The sequence below is a fragment of the Epargyreus clarus genome, unplaced genomic scaffold (assembly GCF_041222505.1).
Source record: "Epargyreus clarus isolate Ecla_fem2 unplaced genomic scaffold, WU_Ecla_fem_2.2 ptg000034l, whole genome shotgun sequence".
NCBI lineage: Eukaryota > Metazoa > Arthropoda > Insecta > Lepidoptera > Hesperiidae > Epargyreus > Epargyreus clarus.
In genome coordinates this window covers 13,058,236-13,083,503 of record NW_027332239.1, presented here as the reverse complement: position 1 = coordinate 13,083,503, position 25,268 = coordinate 13,058,236, and the positions used below count along the sequence as shown (strand labels likewise).

Here is a 25,268-nt window from a genome sequence, read left to right as displayed (position 1 = left end):
TAAGGTAGCATTACAGCCCGCCTGATAGTAAATGGCTAAGCCATTTACTATCAGGCGGGCTGTAATGCTTGTTTGGTACTTAAATATAAGAAAATACATATATCTATAATCTAGACCTGTATTCCGAACCTCTTAGAGAGCAATTTTTAAGCTATAAGGAAAATTCTTCTAACAACAAAATCTTCGCTAATTATATGCACAAACATAGGACAGTAGGTAAAAGTGTTTTCCCAGTGCGCCAGTGTTTACTCTTGCGGCGATCAGGGCTGCGTGCGAAGTGCATTGCCCCGAACCGAAATAAATTGTCGCGACGATCGTCGACTCGTGTGTACAACCGGTACCGATCTGTCGGATAGGTAGGGGTGCCTTTGTTATCTGGATTTACGTTAAAAAGAAAAAAATAAAAAAGTTAAGACTGGTGACTTATCAAAAAACACTGAGTTATTAATACAAAATATAATATCGTAAAATATACGCAATAATAAGTTTCATCCACTCAATAATAGATGGCGTTATTTTTAGAGTGGCAGAATCCCGTAACATATTCCATATTTATATAAAAACAACAACCTTAATTATATTATGTATATAATACATGCACATAAACAAAAATTTTAGTAAACCATATGAGCTGATGTCGTTAAAAAAATGTAAAATCTTAAACTAAATAATGTTTTTGTTGGCACTGTTCGCCCTGTACAAAATCCAACCGTGGTAGCTGGGCGAATTCCCGCCAAAAGGAGCTGTCACATTCTGCATGGTTACGCACTGTACCAACAGGGTTGCTGGCTATTTTAAAATTTACACTTTCCATTTTAGAATAATTTTTATTATAAAAAATAACCAGTTTAATTTTAGATAATCTTAACCTTTTTGTGATCTCTATTTGTTTTTTTTTCATAAATTAATTTAAACATGTTTAAAAACTCCAATGACTTAAAATAATTAAATAACGAATATTACTTAAAAATCCCTCAATTCATTAATCGACTTGGGTATCCATTTAAATATTAGAAATGTTACACTTTGTATTCGGAAACTAATAGAAGTACTTATATCGTAATAATCTATGTTCGTTTTATTATGAAAACATAATCACATATATTAAAAAGAAAATATATAGCATTAACAAAATTATCTTTTGGTTTGACAACCCTACGATTACACTTGCCTGAAATAATGCATTCTGTATTGAAGCTAAAGACGTGAAAAGAGCGGACCGGAGTTTATTCTCGGTCGTTTGGTGAATGCCGTTTGTGCGTGTCGCAAACTTTTTATGCGTCTACTGGCATTTGATTTTGCGAACGTCTTCATTCAGCCAAGTTTCCCGCGCGCATTTTCGCGCGTAAAATTCTGTCAATGCCTCAAGCTTGTCGTCCATTTTGTTTTAATTATTATTGTGTGCTAATTTAATACAAGTATTTGTATTTCATTTGTTTGTGTGCCTATATATCCATCTGTTAGCATTAACAGTTTGAATTTGAATTTGTTTATGTAGTAGGGTGGTAGGTAAAAATGTACTGTGCTAGTCGCCTAGATACTAAAGTATTCACGAAGCCCGTAGTTTCGAACGAAATTTCGGACATTTGTTACATACCTTGATACATTTGCGGATATTACATTTGGATAGGCTTGAGAAATAAATTTGAACGTTGATTCATAGGATCATAACAATAATAAAATGGAAAACTTATTAACGAATCAGAAACCTTTGTGAATGAATGTAGAAAAATCTTTCATCCTGCTTTACACTGAAACCATCGAATTAATTGTTGACATATATTTTAGATGGAATTATGGCCATTTGGTAATAACTTGGTGGATGATATTTTCTATATTTCTATGACTATTGCTTCTACATAATTTAATTCGATTTAAACATGGTTTTGTTAAATGCAAAGGCATAACAAAACAGTATTGTCACATGCACATTTAAGACACCACAATCAGACATTAATCCATCAAGCAAACGGAGCGTTTTCGAAACGGCGCGAATCGAGATTTGAACCCAACGTCCAGGGTGACTCAGCAAGCATCCTGTTCTCATTGTTGATCGGACAACACTGTAACTTAACGATTGTGAATCATCTAACTAAAATAACTTGCAAGCTATTACGGCAACAAATTGCACAAGTCAAAACATCGGTAAGCAACATTGTTCGCACTTTTTATTGTAAACTTCCAATCGGAAATAGAATTTGCTTTAATGTGGTTATGAATTAATACAGTTTGTTGGAAATTACAAAGTCAGTGTGTATGTATTCGATATTTCGTACATTGTAATAGGTTCATACTCATGATTAGAGATTAAAAATTAAAATTATTTATGAGTTCCATAAAGCTTCGATTCCATAGAGATTCCATAAAAAGCTTTGCACAAACATTCATTGACCCAATAGAGCAAAGTTATTTCTATAATATAGAAATAACAAACACGCAATCATACCTAAGGTTAACCCTGTGTACCATCTTATGTTTGTATCATCTCTATACATTGCTACCCTTGAGGTCCAAGTTGGGATATCTGGTACAAGTTTCTTCTCATTGCAACATCTTACACTCCAAAACAACAGCATTTGAAAACTGCAATTATAAATAAGGTATTGTATAAGACCATAGTACTACTAACTTCTAAGAGCTCTACCACTTTTAAAAGTATTTTACTCTAAACTTAGCAATACTCCTAAAGCTTCTATATATAATATAAGAAATTAATCAACACAAAAAAGTTACCGCACTATAAATATACCTATTAAAATAATTTTAGAAGTAATTAAGTAAATTAATTTGAAACGTGATTCAACTGACTTCGAACGTTGTCCTTCCGGCGGCGTAGCAACTCACATTCTTAAACCCACAAATAAACCATTAAGATTCATGTTAACTATTTCTGGAGACAAAGTACCAAACTTGAAAAATAGCTTTATTGTTAATTATTAATTCTGTGCCTATTAATTCCGCTTCAATTTAAATAAGAATAGTCACTTGAGAATTATTATAGAAACAAAAACTGCTTAAAATTATAGGCATAAAAATATAGGCATGCCAATCCCATAATTTAAACGAATCCAACGACACCTCATATGTTAAAATCCGTCAAGTTGTTTTGGATGCAGGGCGCCAAAGAATGCCAATTGCAAAACATGCATATAGATATACGAGAAATATTAACTTCCGCAATCTTGTAAAAATCAAACATTATGATTTTAACAATATGTCAGTATTCTATTGCAAGACTCACAATTAATAATGCATAGGAAAATTTGATTGATTTATGTTTCCAAAAATATTAATATTTACGGATCGTAGTTATATCATCTACAGACTCTATTAAAGTTTATTGTTTGACAGCTACAATATTTAATTATATTTGATGGTTCTGATCAAAACTTTAATAGCAAATAATCAATGGTATTATTAAAGCTTTACTCCTTTATCAATATCACACATAGCTCACGTCACCTGAACCGTAGGATTGCAGTAATCAAAAATAATGGCCCAAAACCGGTGGGCAACCACAAAAACTCGAGTAGATTATGTTATTTCACTCCTTCGATTCTCGATCTACGACCAACTTATCTTAAAACTGTAGAATTAAGGCCTAAGTCTTATTTTGTGAGTAATAAACGATATTTCGGAGTGTATAGGTATAGTTGGTCGGGTTTAATCCAGCCGACGCTACCGACCGAGTGACGGCTCCGACCATCCGTGAACCCTAAGTATGGTGCGCAAGCGCGTTACAATTTAAAAATATTTTTAATTAAAATATCTCAAGTCTGCACATACATCGGTCAGATTCCACATAAACTTGTAAATAAATACCTTAGCAAGTGGTGTTATTCATTACAAGGTAGAAGTATTTGTAGGTATGTATAACATTTAAAACATGTCTACTTATTTTTATTTTTTGTAAACGCATACTTACATTACAAAACCGACATTACTTAATGACGCCACGTCTTAAGAACGTGGTTGGATATGAGAGAACTGACGGAACCAAATATGTTATATCTCTTCAAAATTCATAGTCAAATGATATTTGTATTCAATAATAATATATGTATGATAATAGACTTTAAGTAGATACGATCCACGAAGATTTAAAAGTTAAACAAACCTTTTCTATTGTGAGGAACGCCTCCATCTTTGGATATTTTTAAACTGCTATATTTTTGCTCACCTCAGTAATCCTAACTTCTTAAACAAAAATTTCATGCCCAGTCGTACTTTGATAATTATACTTATTGCTGCTAGCTGTACCAAGTGCACAGGAAGGGGCGTCTCGCCGGACCAGTTTGAGCGCGACCAGCCTACTGCCTCACATTGCTTGCTACTCCATCTATTGGTTTTGTGCAATCATCTCTATTAATGTTTTAATTGTTATGTTATATTTATGTAAATCCATATTGATTCTTAATGCTGCATGATCGGGGTCACTTGGGACCTTTTTTTTATTTCAGGGTATTTCTACATCAGTCAAAAGAAATATTGACAATAATTAAGTTAATAGAAATATCCATTACAAGGAACTTAAAATATTTGTTATTATTCCCTACAAGAGTTTTTCAAATGATTATCAAATGATTTCCTCTATTTAATGATTTCCTTTATTTGATTTTAACCAAATTGACAATTAAATAATATTATTAACATAAGAGACATTCTGACCTATACAAATAATTGACTAATTAACTATTATGATTATTACATTATATTAATTCTTTAAAATAATTGACATGTAAAATTAATTCTATCTCGACAATGTTACAATAGATATAATTTTTTCTATTAATTTTAAAAATTGTTTAATAATGATAAGACATTTCGTGTTAAAAAAATAAATTTGTAAATATTAAATTGCAATACCCTAGCAGGGTGCATGCTTGCACTATACTTAATTTGTAAGACCTATATAATAATAAGCATGAGCAATAAATAATTTGAATTTGAATTTGAATTTGTTTATTTCTTTAAGTTTGATAACGTTATACATACGTTATCAAACTTAAAGAACACACACATATAAAAATACAGTTAACTGTGACATCTGTTAATATCATGGCTTGATTTTTTAAGCGCCATTATTAACATTTTTAAACGTTCTCTCTACATAAAATAAACTATTACCCATTAGAATAAAAACCCTTATAAATCGATTGATTTTTCCGTCACATTTCAAAAATATTCGTCAGAAAACTTTAGTATTCGCTTATATATAGTCCTTAGTGTATAAATAATAAAAGAAAATAAATTAAATTAATCTTATATTCCCTAAGAATAAAATTAAAATTTCAAAAAATAGTTTTTCTGCTGGCTGTACCGCCGCGCAGGAAGGGGCGAGTCTCGTCGGACCAGTTTGTGCTCCGATCAGCCTACTGCCTCACATTGCTCGACCTATTGTTTTTGTGCACTACTCTCCGCTAATGTTTCAATCACTATTTGGTTATGCATTCACATTCGGTATATAAAACGATTGACCTTCCTTACGTTTTCATTGCGTCAGATTAACAAGTATATAATAACGCCTAATTGACATTTATAATGTAACTAGGTATCGCTTGTGTGCGCTCGCTGCTAAAGCAGCTCGCGAAACGGTTGTCTTCTTTAGTTTTGCGTGCAAAATTTTTTTACATTTTTTCCCCTATATTGAAGTTTTATTCATTCTGTTTGGGGCTGTTTGGAAAAGATATGAGTTAATATTTGCAAAATACCAAGAATGGTCGTGATTTTTTTGTCTATAAGCCATACATTTTAAAGTAATAATAAGGAGACAAAAGCTTGAAATATTACATACAAAAATAACTATTTATAAAAATTGTTATTTCTTGTATGACAACACTAAAATATTTTTTTATCAAAATGTGCAGAATATTAGTACCTACAAACGCCTCATACATTCTAATGATATCAATAGAAGGCAACAGCTTGAAATATTGCATACAAAAATACATATATATGAAAATTATTATTTCTTGTATGGCAACACTTGAATATTTTGTTACCAAAATGTGAAGTCTATTAGTACCTACAATCGCGTCATACATTATAAGGTTGTCAAAAATATACAAAAGCTTGAAATATAACATACAAAAATGCATATGTATGAAAATTATAATTTTTTGTACGGGAACACTGAAATATTATTTTACCCAAATGTTAATACTTCTAGTATCTACAAACGCCTCATACATTGGAATGACATCAAAAGGAAACAACAGCTTGAAATATGACATACAAAAATACACTTGTATGAAAATTATTATTTTTTATATGGCAACGCTGAAATAATTTTCCACCAATTTATACAGTCTATAACTACCATTAAACGCCTCATACAGAAAACGGACGTTTAGTGATGCTGGGCTTGGTGGTGGTGGTATTTAAAGGGAGACAACAGCACGAAACACCACATACAAAAATACAAATGTATGAAAATTACTATTTTTTGTATGGCCACACTAAAATATTTTTTTATCAAAATGTGCAGAATATTAGTACCTACAAACGCCTCATACATTCTAATGATATCAACAGAAGACAACAGCTTGAAATATTGCATACAAAAATACATATATATGAAAATTATTATTTTTTATATGGCAACACTTAAATATTTTGTTACCAAAATGTGAAGTCTATTAGTACCTACAATCGCGTGATACATTATAACGTAGTCAAAAATTTACAACAGCTTGAAATGTGCCATACAAAAATGCACATGTATGAAAATTATTATTTTTTGTATGGCAACACTGAAATATTTTTCCACCAATATGTACAGTCTATAAGTACCATTAAACGCCTCATACAGAAAACTGACGTTAAGTGATGCTGGGCATGATGGTGGTGGTCTTTAAAGGGAGACAACAGCCCGAAACACCACATACAAAAATACAAATGTATGAAAATTATTATTTTTTGTATGGCAACACTAAGATATTTTTTAATCAAAATGTGCACAATATTAGTACCAACAAACGCCTCATACATTCTAATGTTACCAATACAAGACAACAGCTTGAAATATTACGTACAAAAATATATATGTATGAAAATTAATATTTTTTGTATGGCAACACTGAAATATTTTTTTACACATTGGTACAGGCTATAAGTGCCATTAAGCGTCTCGTACAAAAAAATGACGTCAAATGGTGGCAACAGCCTGAAATCTTCGATAATCCTGTAGAAAATGCATTTGTATGAAAACATTTTTTTTGTATATGGCAACATTGGATTTTCGATTTTTTACATAGGGTCCATTTGAAATAAAAAATATCTCCCATACATAACTTATATGCTCTGTCTACGGTTTCCGCCCAAGTACTCAAAAAGTGAAAATCATGAAAAAAAATTCTGTATCCCAGTGTTGCCAGTTGATTAAGATGAAAATGATCAAATATCATTACGGCACCCAAAAAAAATAGTCCTGTGAAAAAAATTCATTAAAAATATTTCTCCTTCTACTTTTTACATTTTTGAATGAAAAGTTCCAAAAAATGTATGAAAGATGAAAAAAAAAACTTCACCTGGCAACACTTCGAGCCGAGCTCCATGACTGCCCGATACAAAGCGACTCGCTCAAATGTTGCCAACCTCAAAATATTTCACTTCGAAAAATGCATTTTTTCATACATTTTACAAAATGGCTGACACAAGGTGCGTCATCTGATTTAAAAAAAATAATATTGCCATATGATAAAATTGAGGATACAATCCGGCCAATAAATCAAAAATATCGAAAAAATATTAATAAAACCACCGCGCTACGACCCCACAAACACACCTCGAAAAATGAAAGATTTCAAACTCAAATATCTCGGCGGCCATCTTGTTTTTCCAATTTTTTCTAATTTTATCGTAACAGTCGTCCCACAATTAGCCGAAAATGACACCAATCTCAGGTAGGCGCGCAGAATAAAAAAAAAGTTGAAAATCGCAGGAGGGCCGCCATCTTGAATTTTGTATGTTTCCCATTTTTCCTATAACCACCATAATATACCGAAAAAATATTTCATACATTATTACTACCCCCCACCAATAGTTTAGGCTGGGCTACTCGAAATGTCAAAAAAGTGAAAAAAAAAATCTAGCTCCCAGTGTTGCCAGTTAATTTGGATGAAAATGGTCAAATGTCATTACGACCCCCCTGACAAATACCCATGTAAAATATTTTCATTAAAAATGTTTCTCCTTCTACTTTTTACATTTTTGAATGGAAAGTTCCAAAAAAAGTATGAACGAAGAAAAAAAATCCTAAACCTGGCAACACTTCCAAGTCACGCTCCACAACCGCCCCATACAAGGCGATTCGCTGAAATGTTGCCAACCTCAAAATATTTCACTTCAAAAAATGCGATTTTTCATACATTTTACAAATTGCCTGACGAACGATCCGCCATCTGGTTAAAAAATTAAATAAATCCAATTTGGTAAAATTGAGCATATATCCGAGAAAAAAAACGAAAAAAATCAAAAAAATATTTAAAAAAACACATCAATGCCACCCCGCGAACACACCTCGAAAAATGAAAAATTTCAAACTCAAGTATCTCGGCGGCCATCTTGTTTTTTCAACTTTTTCTAATTTCATCGTATCAGTCGCCCTCAAATTAGCCGGAAACGATACCGATCTTGGATAGGTGCAAAATAAAAAAAAAAGTTGCCCAATCCAGCTCGGCCGCCATCTTGAATTTTGAAAGTTTCAGATTTTTCCCATAGACACGGAGGCAAATAAAAAATTCCACTCATACATCAAACCCATCCCCCACCACTCCTTCAGGTCGATGAAGTCGATTTTTCGTAAAACTGAAAAAAAATTCCAGCGGCCAGTGTTGCCAGTCGACATCGAAGAAAATGGTCAAATTTCATTACGACAGCCAAAAAAAATATTCCAGTGAAAAATTTTCATCAAAAATATTTCTCCTTCTATTTTTCATATTTTTGAATGAAAAGTTTGAAAAATTGTAAGAGTGGGGAGAAAAAAACTCAAACCTGGCAACACTTCGGGCCGAGCCCCACGACCGCCCCGAACAAACCAAATAGCTCAAACGTTGCCAACCTCCGAATATTTCACTTCAAAAAATCCGTTTTTTCGTACATTTTACAAATCGCCTAACAGACGACCCGCCATCTTGTTGAAAAAAAAATAAATCCGATTTGGCAAAATTGAGGATATATCCGAGAAAATTTAAAAAAATGGCAACAAAATATTAAAAATCCCAAGAGATACGACCTCCCAAAAACACCTCGAAAATTGAAAAATTTCAAACTCAAATATCTCGGCGGCCATCTTGGTTTTTCATTTTTTTCCAATTTCATCGTAACGCCCACCCGAATATTATTCGAAAAAGGAACAAACATCTGCGTAAAGTCAATAAATAAAAAAGTTAAAAATTTTAAATCGGCCGCCATCTTGAATCTATGGCATCTCATATTTTTCCCTTTGCCTCGGGGGGGAGAGGAGAAAACCCGCCATAGACAACAAAGTCGCTCCTCGCTGGCATCATGGAGAACGGCATGTCAGTCAGTCAGTGGTAAGTTCAGGATTATATATATATAACTAGGTATCGCTTGTGTGCGCTCGCTGCTAAAGCAGCTCGCGGAACGGTTGTCTTCTTTAGTTTTGCGTGCAAAATTTTTTTACATTTTTTCCCCTATATTGAAATTTATTAATTCTGATTGGGGCTGTTTGGAAAAGATATGAGTTAATATTTACAAAATACCAAGAATTTGGGTCGTGATTTTTTTGTCTATAAGCCATACATTTTAAAGACATAATAAGGAGACAAAAGCTTGAAATATTACATACAAAAATAACTATTTATAAAAATTGTTATTTCTTGTATGACAACACTAAAATATTTTTTTATCAAAATGTGCAGAATATTAGTACCTACAAACGCCTCATACATTCTAATGATATCAATAGAAGGCAACAGCTTGAAATATTGCATACAAAAATACATATATATGAAAATTATTATTTCTTGTATGGCAACACTTGAATATTTTGTTACCAAAATGTGAAGTCTATTAGTACCTACAATCGCGTCATACATTATAAGGTTGTCAAAAATATACAAAAGCTTGAAATATAACATACAAAAATGCATATGTATGAAAATTATAATTTTTTGTACGGGAACACTGAAATATTATTTTACCCAAATGTTAATACTTCTAGTATCTACAAACGCCTCATACATTGGAATGACATCAAAAGGAAACAACAGCTTGAAATATGACATACAAAAATACACTTGTATGAAAATTATTTTTTTTTATATAGCAACACTGAAATAATTTTCCACCAATTTATACAGTCTATAACTACCATTAAACGCCTCATATAGAAAACGAACGTTTAGTGATGCTGGGCTTGGTGGTGGTGGTATTTAAAGGGAGACAACAGCACGAAACACCACATACAAAAATACAAATGTATGAAAATTACTATTTTTTGTATGGCCACACTAAAATATTTTTTATCAAAATGTGCAGAATATTAGTACCTACAAACGCCTTATACATTCTAATGATATCAACAGAAGACAACAGCTTGAAATATTGCATACAAAAATACATATATATGAAAATTATTATTTTTTATATGGCAACACTTAAATATTTTGTTACCAAAATGTGAAGTCTATTAGTACCTACAATCGCGTGATACATTATAACGTTGTCAAAAATTTACAACAGCTTGAAATGTGACATACTAAAATGCACATGTATGAAAATTTTTATTTTTTGTATGGCAACACTGAAATATTTTTTTACACATTGGTACAGTCTATAAGTGCCATTAAGCGTCTCGTACAAAAAAATGACGTCAAATGGTGGCAACAGCCTGAAATCTTCGATAATCCTGTAGAAAATGCATTTGTATGAAAACATTTTTTTTGTATATGGCAACATTGGATTTTCGATTTTTTACATAGGGTCCATTTGAAATAAAAAATATCTCCCATACATTACTTATATGCTCTGTCTACGGTTTCCGCCCAAGTACTCAAAAAGTGAAAATCGTGAAAAAAAAATCTGTATCCCAGTGTTGCCAGTTGATTAAGACAAAAATGGTCAAATGTCATTACGGCACCCATAAAAAATTGTTCTGTGAAAAAAATTCATTAAAAATATTTCTCCTTCTACTTTTTACATTTTTGAATGAAAAGTTCCAAAAAATGTATGAAGCATGAAAAAAAAATCTTTACCTGGCAACACTTCGAGCCGAGCTCCATGACCGCCCAATACAAAGCGACTCGCTCAAATGTTGCCAACCTCAAAATATTTCACTTCGAAAAATGCATTTTTTCGTACATTTTACAAAATGGCTGATACAAGGTCCGCCATCTGGTTTAAAAAATATGACATTGCCATATGATAAAATTGAGGATACACTCCGGGCAATAAAATAAAAATGTCGAAAAAATATTAATAAAACCATCGCGCTACGGCCCCACAAACACACCTCGAAAAATGAAAGATTTCAAACTCAAATATCTCGGCCGCCATCTTGTTTTTCCAATTTATTCCAATTTTATCGTAACAGTCGTCCCACAATTAGCCGAAAATTATACCAATCTCAGGTAGGCGCGCAGAATAAAAAAAAAGTTGAAAATCGCAGGAGGGCCGCCATCTTGAATTTTGTATGTTTCCCATTTTTCCTATAACCACCATAATATACTGAAAAAATATCTCATACATTATTACTACCCCCCACCAATAGTTTAGGCTGGGCTACTCGAAATGTCAAAAAAGTGAAAAAAAAATCTAGCTCCCAGTGTTGCCAGTTAATTTGGATGAAAATGGTCAAATGTCATTACGACCCCCCTGACAAATACCCATGTAAAATATTTTCATTAAAAATGTTTCTCCTTCTACTTTTTACATTTTTGAATGGAAAGTTCCAAAAAAAGTATGAACGAAGAAAAAAAATCCTAAACCTGGCAACACTTCAAGTCACGCTCCACAACCGCCCTATACAAGGCGATTCGCTGAAATGTTGCCAACCTCAAAATATTTTAATTCAAAAAATGCGATTTTTCATACATTTTACAAATTGCCTGACCAACGACCCGCCATCTGGTTAAAAAAATAAATAAATCCGATTTGGTAAAATTGAGCATACATCCGAGAAAAAAAACGAAAAAAATCAAAAAAATATTAAAAAAAGCACATCATTGCCACCCCGCAAACACACCTCGAAAAATGAAAAATTTCAAATTCAAATATCTCGGCGGCCATCTTGTTTTTTCAATTTTTTCCAATTTCATCGTATCAGTCACCCTCAAATTAGCCGGAAACGACACCGATCTTGGGTAGGTGCAAAATAAAAAAAAATGTTGCCCAATCCAGCTCGGCCGCCATCTTGAATTTTGAAAGTTTCAGATTTTTCCCATAGACACGGAGGCAAACAAAAAATTCCACTCCTACATCAAACCCACCCCCCACCACTCCTTCAGGTCGAGGAAGTCGATTTTACGTAAAACTGAAAAAAAAAACCTGCGGCCAGTGTTGCCAGTCGACATCGAAGAAAATGGTCAAATGTCATTACGACAGCCAAAAAAAATATTCCCGTGAAAATTTTTTATCAAAAATATTTCTCCTTCTACTTTTCATATTTTTGAATGAAAAGTTTGAAAAATTGTAAGAGTGGGGAGAAAAAAACTCAAACCTGGCAACACTTCGGACCGAGCCCCACGACCGCCCCGAACAAACCAAATCGCTCAAATGTTGCCAACCTCAAAATATTTCACTTCGAAAAATGCATTTTTTCGTACATTTTACAAAATGGCTGATACAAGGTCCGCCATCTGGTTTAAAAAATATGACATTGCCATATGATAAAATTGAGGATACACTCCGGGCAATAAAATAAAAATGTCGAAAAAATATTAATAAAACCATCGCGCTACGGCCCCACAAACACACCTCGAAAAATGAAAGATTTCAAACTCAAATATCTCGGCCGCCATCTTGTTTTTCCAATTTATTCCAATTTTATCGTAACAGTCGTCCCACAATTAGCCGAAAATTATACCAATCTCAGGTAGGCGCGCAGAATAAAAAAAAAGTTGAAAATCGCAGGAGGGCCGCCATCTTGAATTTTGTATGTTTCCCATTTTTCCTATAACCACCATAATATACTGAAAAAATATCTCATACATTATTACTACCCCCCACCAATAGTTTAGGCTGGGCTACTCGAAATGTCAAAAAAGTGAAAAAAAAATCTAGCTCCCAGTGTTGCCAGTTAATTTGGATGAAAATGGTCAAATGTCATTACGACCCCCCTGACAAATACCCATGTAAAATATTTTCATTAAAAATGTTTCTCCTTCTACTTTTTACATTTTTGAATGGAAAGTTCCAAAAAAAGTATGAACGAAGAAAAAAAATCCTAAACCTGGCAACACTTCAAGTCACGCTCCACAACCGCCCTATACAAGGCGATTCGCTGAAATGTTGCCAACCTCAAAATATTTTAATTCAAAAAATGCGATTTTTCATACATTTTACAAATTGCCTGACCAACGACCCGCCATCTGGTTAAAAAAATAAATAAATCCGATTTGGTAAAATTGAGCATACATCCGAGAAAAAAAACGAAAAAAATCAAAAAAATATTAAAAAAAGCACATCATTGCCACCCCGCAAACACACCTCGAAAAATGAAAAATTTCAAATTCAAATATCTCGGCGGCCATCTTGTTTTTTCAATTTTTTCCAATTTCATCGTATCAGTCACCCTCAAATTAGCCGGAAACGACACCGATCTTGGGTAGGTGCAAAATAAAAAAAAATGTTGCCCAATCCAGCTCGGCCGCCATCTTGAATTTTGAAAGTTTCAGATTTTTCCCATAGACACGGAGGCAAACAAAAAATTCCACTCCTACATCAAACCCACCCCCCACCACTCCTTCAGGTCGAGGAAGTCGATTTTACGTAAAACTGAAAAAAAAAACCTGCGGCCAGTGTTGCCAGTCGACATCGAAGAAAATGGTCAAATGTCATTACGACAGCCAAAAAAAATATTCCCGTGAAAATTTTTTATCAAAAATATTTCTCCTTCTACTTTTCATATTTTTGAATGAAAAGTTTGAAAAATTGTAAGAGTGGGGAGAAAAAAACTCAAACCTGGCAACACTTCGGACCGAGCCCCACGACCGCCCCGAACAAACCAAATCGCTCAAACGTTGCCAGCCTCCGAATATTTCACTTCAAAAAATCCGTTTTTTCGTACATTTTACAAATCGCCTAACAGACGACCCGCCATCTTGTTGAAAAAAAAAAATAAATCCAATTTGTCAAAATCGAGGATATATCCGAGAAAATTTTAAAAAATGGCTACAAAATATTAAAAATCCCAAGAGATACGACCTCCCAAAAACACCTCGAAAATTGAAAAATTTCAAACTCAAATATAGTGATGGTTAGCTCGAGTTACTTAACTCGAGTTAACTCGAATTGGGCTTAACTCGAACCAACTCGAGTTGAACCGAATGAAACCGAGTCGGAGCGAAGACTGCCGATCATTTGAGACTATATTCATTCATAACAAACAAGTGTCATAATTATGTAGATTTGAGGTTAACTTTTAAAGTGCCGGTTATTGTTGTATATAAATACATAAATAAATCATATGATTTCAACCAATACTTTTATTTTAGTAACTATATAACTCTTCCAGTAAAAATGGAGGAATAGAAACATGAATATATTATTAGTTCCATTTTTTACTATTAATGTGAAGGTAAGGGATAAATTGGTAAAAAATAAAAAAGACTAACGCTTCCATCTAGTTAACTCGAGTTAAGTAACTCGAGTTACATGAATTTTGACTCGGGTTAAATCGAGTTTTATTTTTTCCGAGTTGGCACATCACTACTCAAATATCTCGGCGGCCATCTTGGTTTTTCATTTTTTTCCAATTTCATCGTAATACCCACCCGAATATTATTCGAAAAAGAAACAAACATCAGCATAAAGTCAATAAATAAAAAAGTTAAATTTTTTAAATCGGCCGCCATCTTTAATCTATGGCATCTCATATTTTTCCCTTTGCCTCGGGGGGGAGAGGAGAAAACCCGCCATAGACAACAAAGTCGCTCCTAGACGGCATCATGGAGAACGGCATGTCAGTCAGTCAGTGGTAAGTTCAGGATTATATATATATAATAATCTAATATGACAGCTTATATTACACTGAATCCTCAAGGTAAGTATAGATGGCGTTAGTTGCCATAACAACATTTATATCTACCACATTATTACCATATATTAACACATACAAAATCACAAAAACCACAATAATTATATTTCTATTCCTCTCTTACGTATAAAACAGAATCGTAGGAAATGCGCCCAAGCCTTTGAAAGAGAATATTAAAAGACAAGTCTGTAATGTACAATTGAAACAAAGAATTTAATGACACCCTTCCTTCCACATGTGAGTACAATAATCCCTTTAATTCGTAGGGCCCCGCTTTCTCACCACTCAGTAGAACACATGCGACGCACCCTAACAAGCTCCACTTGCTACTTACAAACAGACCAAAACTGTTCGTACCTCAGACCAAAAATATAGACTAATCATCTTGAGCATACTTATTAAAGCTTAGGTTGATGCCGCAGACCAAAAAAGATAAGCCTTAAATATGAAGCTACCTTTTGCCAATTGTGTTCAACTAATTTTGGAATGACTCCGACTAAAGTAAAAATCAGATAGTATGTTATTATATGATTAGCAAAAAATGTGACATCTTTTAAAAAGTTATAAAATACATCAAAATCGGTCATACAAGTACAAGTCGCGTTTTTATGCAACGTTCCGCGAGACTGTCTTTCTCTTTTGATCTAAGGTTATAGCACCAACTTAAATGTATATAAAGAACCTTATAATAAAGTATCTTCTAGTTTTAAAATGACATGAACTTGCTTTAAGGCATCAGGATCGAATGACTATTATTTTATGTGAATAAATAATACTCCACGTATCCGCGGTGTAGTATTAAGCATACTACGATAGTTCATAGCCCCCAATTATTTAAAACGACCCTTGCCCAGCCGTGGGATTGAAGCAAAGTAATATTTCATACTAATAGTCCCTTCCAACCTTAGGTTTTACACTTTACCCAGTGATTCTACCTGCATCCCATACTTAACGTCACTCCCTTTGGTGAGCTTAGCCGCATAGGTAGAAAAGTGAAAAGGGTTAGGACATTTCTATCACAATCAAAAGTACTTGACACTCGTATCCCGGACCCCTAGTGCGAAGTAAATACAACCCACTTGTTATCACTTCTTTATTAATCTATCCAAACATCAAATGTACCATTGCACAAGACGATGGGGTAACATTCCCATAACCTCGTACGTCATCCGCTATAATTTAAAAAGGGTTAAGACAAAAAAAGTTAATTCGAAATGACACCCCACATGTGAACCCATCCGGGCGCAAGTTAAACTTACTACAGGTCATTAAAACATCGCTGTCAGGAATCATTTGGACGTTTCCTCCGGTGATATTTATCCCCGATTATAAACAGATGCTGTATGTTCATAAATCTTTGTCGAGAAGTGATCGAATGGATGACTTCAATACTACTTTTGTTTGGGCCTGTATACGCAGATTCCGTAGCTTTTGGCTCCGTCGTACAATGTACATCTATACTAATATTATAAAGAGGAAAACTTTGTTTGTTTGTTTGATTGTAATGAATAGGCTCAAAAACTACTGGACCGATTTTAAAAATTCTTTCACTATTCGAAAGCTACATTATCCACTTGTGACATAGGCTATATTTTATATGAAATATATTTTGAGGCGGTACAAAGTTTGCCGGGTCAGCTAGTGTTTAATAAACTGACCAGGGGGTTACTACCATCTCTTAAAACAATATTATTAAAATCATATTTTTACTTTTTTGCAGGAAATTTAACTTTTTAAGCAAAATATGACAATTTCAGTTGGTTTTATATAATGGATAAGCAAAAATTAATAAGGGTTTAAGTTTGTTCAACTGTGTATGACAGAATATTTTACTGTTTTAAGGAGGAAATAAAAGTTCTGAACTATGATGGTTTTTAAAAGATGGTGGTAGGCCCCCTGGTGTGAGTTCGTTTTGTAAAGGTTCCGTAGCGGCATATAATATATTAGAGTTACATATTTACTAAACACAGGTTAATTTTCGTCAGTCAGTTCTTTAACACTAGTCTGTTTCACTATTTTACTTCATTTTTATTCACACTAAGGTTGTATTACTTTACGACAGAGCAAAAACGAAAATAATTTAAAAGAAAATAGTAAGTAATATTTATGTTATAACTTCTCGGCCTCTAAAAGTAAGACAAAGTTACAAACAGACGAACAAACATCGACGTAATTATAGAGATCCTTTCTTTACATAACACTTACAGACAATATTAATTTTCCATCCAAAGATAATCCTGTAAATAATCCACGAATGAGAAGTCTGGTTAAACGATCATGAAAAGCACTTTGATCTCGTATCCGCATAACTTTACTGTCACTTTCCTTCAGAACCTGACGTATTAAAGGGTCCCGTGGCGTTCAGTGCCTTCGCTCGAGTTGCAGCTATAAAACGATCTGCTACGAAATAACGTTATTATAGAGATTAGACAACTTTGTTAAGTTTTAAGTAAGATGATTTTGTGAAACATGTAGTTTTAAATCTTTAACTCAGGTAAACTGAGTAAACTTTATTATTCTAAAATTTCTTGACGCTATTTAACTTTGATTGCTTTTGAAAGAAAATTGCATTTCACTGCAGAAATACTTACGGGGATTCGTAAGGGAATACATAGTAGATTTCAACTTAGTCTTCAGGAGGGCATCGACCCAAACAGATGAGTCGATGTCCCAGGCTGGCCACAGAGCCGACCCTAGGGCTCCTGTCATATTTAGAGTCTGTAGCCGGCGTAACTCTTTCAATTCGCAATTCTCATGTGCTGCGTCTCAAGAACAAAAGAAGTGTGTGAAGCTGTAGTATCTGGAAATCTTAATATAAATATTGCATCAGGATGATAATCCTACCATACTTCCAGAATTACAAACGTAAAAACAAAAAAAACGCCAAAGTTATCCGAAAACTTTCAAAATAATGCCAAACTATCAATTACCACAAATATCGCTAGATGTACTAAGTAATATCAAACCAAATGCATTTTTCTCGAGAGCATATTTGCACTTACATCATTATAAGTCTCAGGTGCATTAGACAGTTAGACGGAGGCAACAAAGGCGTAGGTACTGAACAGTCCCGGTGCAAACTGGTTAGCGAGAGTTGTCATTAATGGAAAGTGATGACAACCAGCAGTAGGACATGGACGGTCACTCTTGTTTTCAAAAACTTGTCCTTGCAACGGATAGCCTAGCCATACCTGTTCTGCCTCACTAGTTATAACAGTAATGGTGTTAAAGCTATTTTACACTAAAACAACACATTTAAAATAAATTAGTATAGATTGGCATATTATGTTTGACGTAGTAAGTAATAATGACGTCATATTAACCTCATAAGTAGTAACTTAGTAACGTGTCAGACTATTCCAGAATGTCCATTAAGGAGATCTGAATTTGAAATTAAGTTAAAAGTATTTTTGTGGAAACAATTGTGACGTAGTAAACAGTCCATCTGGTGGTAAATGAACATGGCCACCAATAGACATCTTTAACCAACCTTCGATAGGAATAAATATGTTCTTACCTCTAAACAGTATAGCAATTTTACCTGAGGTCAGTCACAAGTGACTTACTATCCTAGACAACCAAGTTAGAATACCTAATGTTAATCTTCATCAGCACACCCTTCAAACCAGAACACAGCAACGCTTAACACTACTGTTATATTTAAAGGGTTGTGACAGTATTCGGAAGGAATCTACCACGAGAACATTTGCTCGTCTACTAATAAGATATTTTATCCGTATCAATATGACATTAATACTAGTCAGACATTAATAACAGATATAAATAATATGTCTCATTAATATCGAAGTAATATCAGAAACCAACTAATACTAGGTAATCAACATGAGAAATAGCCACTTAAATAATCAAGAAATTTTAATAGTTAACATTTAAAACCTCCACACCCAAGATGATTCGACCTCAACGTGAAATTATCAAGTCAGGTTCATCATTGTAAATAAAACTGCATAATGCTATAAAGAAATAGCATTTTAGTAATAAAATACGAGTTACGCTAGTGACACGCTAATCTTTGCTAATAAATAAAATTCAAACGTCTCTGATTTGAAAATAGCCTTTTCCCAACTCATATGCTTATTATTTGCAATGTGGTAAAGCAACTCCATTTTTCACATGTTATCTATAAATACTTAAATACTTTGTGCACTTATAACTTCAGCCAAATGCCTAGACTACCATGTTTAGATATTCGCCGAGTGTAGGCAAACACACACTACTCGTATGTTTCTGAATAAGCTGCTTGAGTGTATTCGGTGCTCACGACGCCGCTCCGTTCTCCGTAGGATATAAGTATTTCAGAAGGATTACGCGCCTGAAAATCGTGCATAACGTTTCCACACTTATAATTGTTCGGCAAGGTACTCGACGGATTGTACACTAGTATCTAAATGAAGCATTAGATTCGTTGTGCCAATATCATAGAACAGGAACTCTCCCTGGTTTGACTATAACGATCCAAATGTCACTTTTCTTTCTTATAATATTAGTGTTCAGCAATGTTGTGTTTAAACGCAGAGGTTTACACGAGGAGTTCCAACTTTGTTCTGGTCGAACCTTTATAGAGTTCCGATTGTATTTTCGACTGGTTACATATTTCCATGGGCGGCAGTTATCAATCACTCTTATTATTATATAATCTAAAGGTGAGCATACTTGCTACTACTATTTGCATCTGTGATTCTTGACTTTCTTGAATAAATCCCCGAGAATCGTAATTTTACGTAGGCACTCTAAAATCTAAATATTTCCGATTTAAGTAGCGCGCTCCCTAAAAATCATGTTTTTGTAAAATTTTCGACCAAAACTTTTATATCTATAACGGTTTATTCAATGTGCACTTATAGCCAGCTAAATCTATGATAATTTTCATATCAGTCAGGCATCACTGCTAATTATGGCTAAATGATTGCGCTGTACGAAAGAGAAACTTAATATTATCTTAATGTAGCGGTAGAATCAATTTATACATTTCACTTTTTGTGATGCTTCGTATGGAAAAGTCATTGGCGTTGAATCATTGATTTATGTGTGTGTGTGTGTGTGTGTTACAAGGTTGTCTGTAGTCATACGTAGATTATTTATATATGTCTAAGTTACTATTATTTTTATGTATGATGTAATTCTTAAATGCATTGAAAAATATTTTTAAGTGATTTTTTTGCATATGTTATTTTTGTACATTTGTCATTTTGTTTGATATGATTATTATTTACATGCATTTTGAACATTTGAAACATCGACATTATATTTTGTACGTTAATTCAACTTCGATTCAACCTCGTAAAAGTACCTAAACCAAACGTTAAGATTAAATAGCCATATTAGCAGCAAAGAAATGAGAATAAGATTTACAAAAATTATGCGTGATATTAAAATATCATTAACATCTGCCATAATACTTATAGTGATTTAACTATGTAATTATTAATTGAAGATTAATAATTTTAGCAAAACTATATATCTGAGTATAAGGCGCTAATAGAACAGTAATCCTTGATCATATCTTATGTCATATTCTAAATTTTTAATCCACGTCAAACATAACCTGTGCGACAAGTTTTATCCTAATCCAATTACTATTTTTGCGCGAAAGAGTAAGTACCCATCATCCAACCTTACAAACCTTCGCATTCTATATATTTTGAAGGTGGTAGAACCCTTTGTGGTTCGACTCCGTCGGCACCACCGCCACACCTATTTCTACCTAATAACAGCAGTGTTAGGCGCTGCTGTGTTCCGGTTTGAAGGGTGTGGTAAGGGAGACAGGCTTTTCCGAGGCGTTCCAGCTTAGTCCTCAGGGGTAGCGGCGCATCTGTGGCCGACCTCAGGTAGGAATATCTAATCCTATCTGGGGTTGATTACAGATGTCCATGGGCGGCAGTAGCCACTTACTATCAGGTGGACTGCATGCTCGTCTGCTACCCTTATATTATAAAAAAAAAAAAAAAAAAATAGAAATATTTTATTACCCTCAACAATCCATGCGTTACAGGTAGCGTCGGTTAAATATGCAGTATATTTAACCGACGCTATATGTAATGCATTTCCAAATAATAAATGGTAACACAGTCACGTTCTGGAATCAAGATATCGAGGCGATTGTGGCCGAGATAAGTGTGTAGTAGCACGATCCGACGGCTTTTAGTCCACTACGTAGGTTATTAACGGACAAAGCTGCTCCTGACATGGGGGAATAACGAATGTTCATAATTATAATGTAGGTAAAAGTACTGGTCAAGGAAAACAATCGATTTTGCACTAGGTTACTAAGCAAACATCGTTTGTGTTTTTTTTTCTTTAGTGTAGGCAACTAGAGCTTAGCTTTGTCACCTAAATAATTATAATGTAATACTAATATTCTCTATTCTGTCTCTCTAATGTACTCGTACTACGTACGGGTTATCGATTTAGCTAATTTTTGATGGGCTTATCTTTTCAAGTTGTCACAGGACTACTATATAGATTAAAAATATTCAAATTATCAATCAACTTTATTAATTTCCATACGGCGCCGACAACAAGAACAATCATAATATTAAATTGACTTATATTAGTATAAAAATCATTATATCAGTTATAATTCATAAAACTTCTCATTAATTAATTATGTTAGTCAAAACGTCCACTATAATGGCGGGGTAGCAGCCCTACTGCCGACGAAGGCTAAGATGGATGGTCCTGTTTTTTAGAAGCTGCTCGCTCAAGATATGACGATGTAATTCATTTTTTTAAATGCTCTCTGTTGAAATTCGAATGATAAAGAGATTTTGTGTGCGCGAGAGCGATTCCATTTTTTCATTTTTTTCAGTAGTTACTGATTGTTATATAACAACAAATTTAATTACAAACTATATCATTAGCCCTATTCTCTCCCACTGTTACATAAAAGTCTCTGAAAATTAGAAGAATAAGCTCCACGTTAGGATAAGTTTATATAGAATCTTTGGAAAATATTATGAATAGTTTTCCTTCTTTTCCTTGTTCCTATCATCATTGGCTATATAAATAAGCTGAAAAAGTTGGTTCCCATGTATCAACCCCTCATACTTATATACTTTCGTCTGACCAAGATATCTATTGTCAAAAGTTTTGTTTTACAAAATATCTAATTGCAAAAAAATACAGAAAACACGCCAATAACAACATATAAATAATTTTCATACACCTTTCATATACATATTATTTGACTGTTAAAACAGCTTATATTCAAAATGAATTTATTCGATTACTTTCAAAGGTGGTAGAACCCTTTGCGGTTCGACTCCGGCGACACCACCGCCACACATATTTCTACCTAATAACAGCAGTGTTAGACGCTGCTGTGTTCCGGTTTGAAGGGTGTGGTAAGGGAGACAGACTTTTCGGAGGCGTTCCAGCTTAGTCCTCAGGGGTAGCGGCGCATCTGTGGCCGACCTCAGGTAGGAATATCTAATCCTATCTGGGGTTGATTACAAATGTCCATGGGCGGCAGTAGCCACTTACCATTAGGTGGACTGCATGCTCGTCTGCTACTCATATATTATAAAAAAAAAAAAAAAAAAAAAAAAAAAAAACAAAAAAAAAAAAAAAAAAAAAAACTACTTAATAAAAGTGATTGCAAATATTTTTTACCCAAGCTTTATACAGTTTCTGTATAAGCCTTACCCGTGCCAGCATTCGAGTGATATTGACTCATAATAATTATCTCCGGAAACCTAGCATGAATAAAATTATAGAATCTGTTTTCAAATAAAAAATTGGCACAGCAAACAACAGTCTAGAAAAAAATCTGTTAAATAATTGCCAAATAGAAACAAATATAAGAAGTATTTGATTACTATGTTAAAACAGAAGCAACATGTGAATATGTAGGTCTCCTGATCACTGCCACCCTTTGACATCTATAAATGACCCCAGAGATAGCGGTTCCTTCCTAGAGGTCAACCTCAAATTGTTATTAACGCGGACTAAATAAGAGCGTGTTAAATAAAGATGTCTGTTTTAATAAACCCTTTAAATAAGAACACAGTAGCTTAACACTATTTATAATATTAGTTATAAGAGAAAAAAAAGTTTGATTTGACTATTCCTAGGGTTGGAACCCTTCCTAGGAATAATACGACATTGGTATACCGAGAATATAAACAATGGAATAATGCGTATAAATTTATAAATGCGCATCCTTCGATCACTAATAGATTAGTGATCGAATTGCACCATAAAAAATAAAAATCGTATCGACAACAACATCTACCGTATAGGATACAAGTACCTAATAATGTTAACCTATTTACGGTACAGTAACAATCAAGTATTCACGATTTCAAAATATACAAACAACCAGACAAACAAATTGTAATAACATCGAAATTAACTTTTATAATCTGTAGCCGAAACCCGATCCGCGCTGTCAAAAGTGACCGCAGTGAATGTGACCACAACTCAGTTCCCATTACTCATCTGACATTTACATTTTTTATCTGCAGCGGGCTACCGATCTTACTACGAAATAAACTACAAAGATGAGTCAGAAACATACCGAAGAATGTCTAGTCGTAAGGATGTAGAATGTAAAATTGTGCTACACTTGTAAGTTTTAATAACAGTGATCAGAAATGACACATTGTTTTCTATGCTCATAGAATATAATAGCCAATGTCGTAGACACACAAAGATTAGTCACAAACATCTAAACTCAAAGTCGAGACAAAATTCTTTATATAACCTGCCTCAAAAGTATGATACCAAAATTAATATCACTACATTAACACGGCAATGATAGCCTAGTGGTTAAGAAACTCAGTCTCTTCATCAAGGGGTCCGAAGTTCAAATCCCAGGCACACACTCTGATTTTTTTCAAAGTTGTGCATATTAGAAATCAATTATCACTTGCTAAACGGTGAAGGAAACCATCGTGAGGAAACCGGCATACCTGAGAGATTTATAAAAAAAAACTCAAAGGTATGTGAAGTCTACCAATACGCACTTGTCCAGCGTGGTGAACTATGACCTAATCCTTCTCATTATGAGAGAAGACCCGTACCCAGCAGTGGGACATTAATGGGTTGTTGATGATGATGATAATGAACCTGCCTCACTCAGATTTGTACCAAACGCTCTGCATGGTAGACTAGTGTATGTCAATTGTTGTCAAATAATGTGAATTTCCACCTTTCACGACGATCGAGTTTCAGGCACATTTGGTAAAATGTGTCTGAAACTCGATGTGATGTGTGTGTACCTATTACAAATTAATTTATCACATACTACTCATATCGATGTATTTAACATGTTATGGAAAGTTACATATAATATTCTCAAAGGTGTTACTATTTCGGGTAGGTACTGTAAATTCAAATATTTTACTACGTCTAAACCGACGTAGGGGTTTCGTTGTAACGTCTTTCCTAAAAAATAAGTTACATATAAAATTACATTGGCATTTGATAAAATTCTGGATAAAACGTAAATTTTCTCTCAAATAGATATTTCTATAAACTGTGCGTACAATTAAAAAAACTCACTGTAATGCAATCGGAACACACAATCCTTGTTATATAGGTGAATAGAGTCTGGAAGAAACTAAGCATAACTCTGTGTTCTTTAAGCATTTACATACGAAACCTTCACTCTTATGATTTTTTTTCTTCAGATAAGTCAATTTCACGCAATATTTAAGAATTAATCTAGTAACAACGCCACAGTGGCATCAAAACGATAATGGCTTGCAGCATCCGCCATTTGCATTTCGCTTTGGGCGGGAAAGGAAAATGGCTGCGTTTCCCCTCGTTTTTTACAACTGAGAAAGTAAATCATTAGAAAACATAAACCTACACTTTCCTAGTTCCTCCGTCTTGTGTGGTAATATCTAGACCCCACAATAATTATAGCTATTAAAACCTATTGCTATCGTTTTCACAGATAAATCTTTGTATCATAGCTATTTATAACATTGATCATAGCATTTATATTTCCATTACGTGTATGTGTTTATATAAAGCTTAGAAACGGGAACGTATCGAAAATAAAGTGTGAAATTATGTTATT

The 25,268-nt window shown here is 33.8% G+C and overlaps 1 protein-coding gene across 2 annotated transcripts in view; it reads left to right on the top strand.

The window, feature by feature from the left end:
* The window catches only part of jim (zinc finger protein jim), an 88,027-nt gene that overhangs the window by 50,922 nt on the left and 11,837 nt on the right, over nt 1-25,268 (top strand). The gene's annotated exons all lie outside the window — the stretch shown is intronic.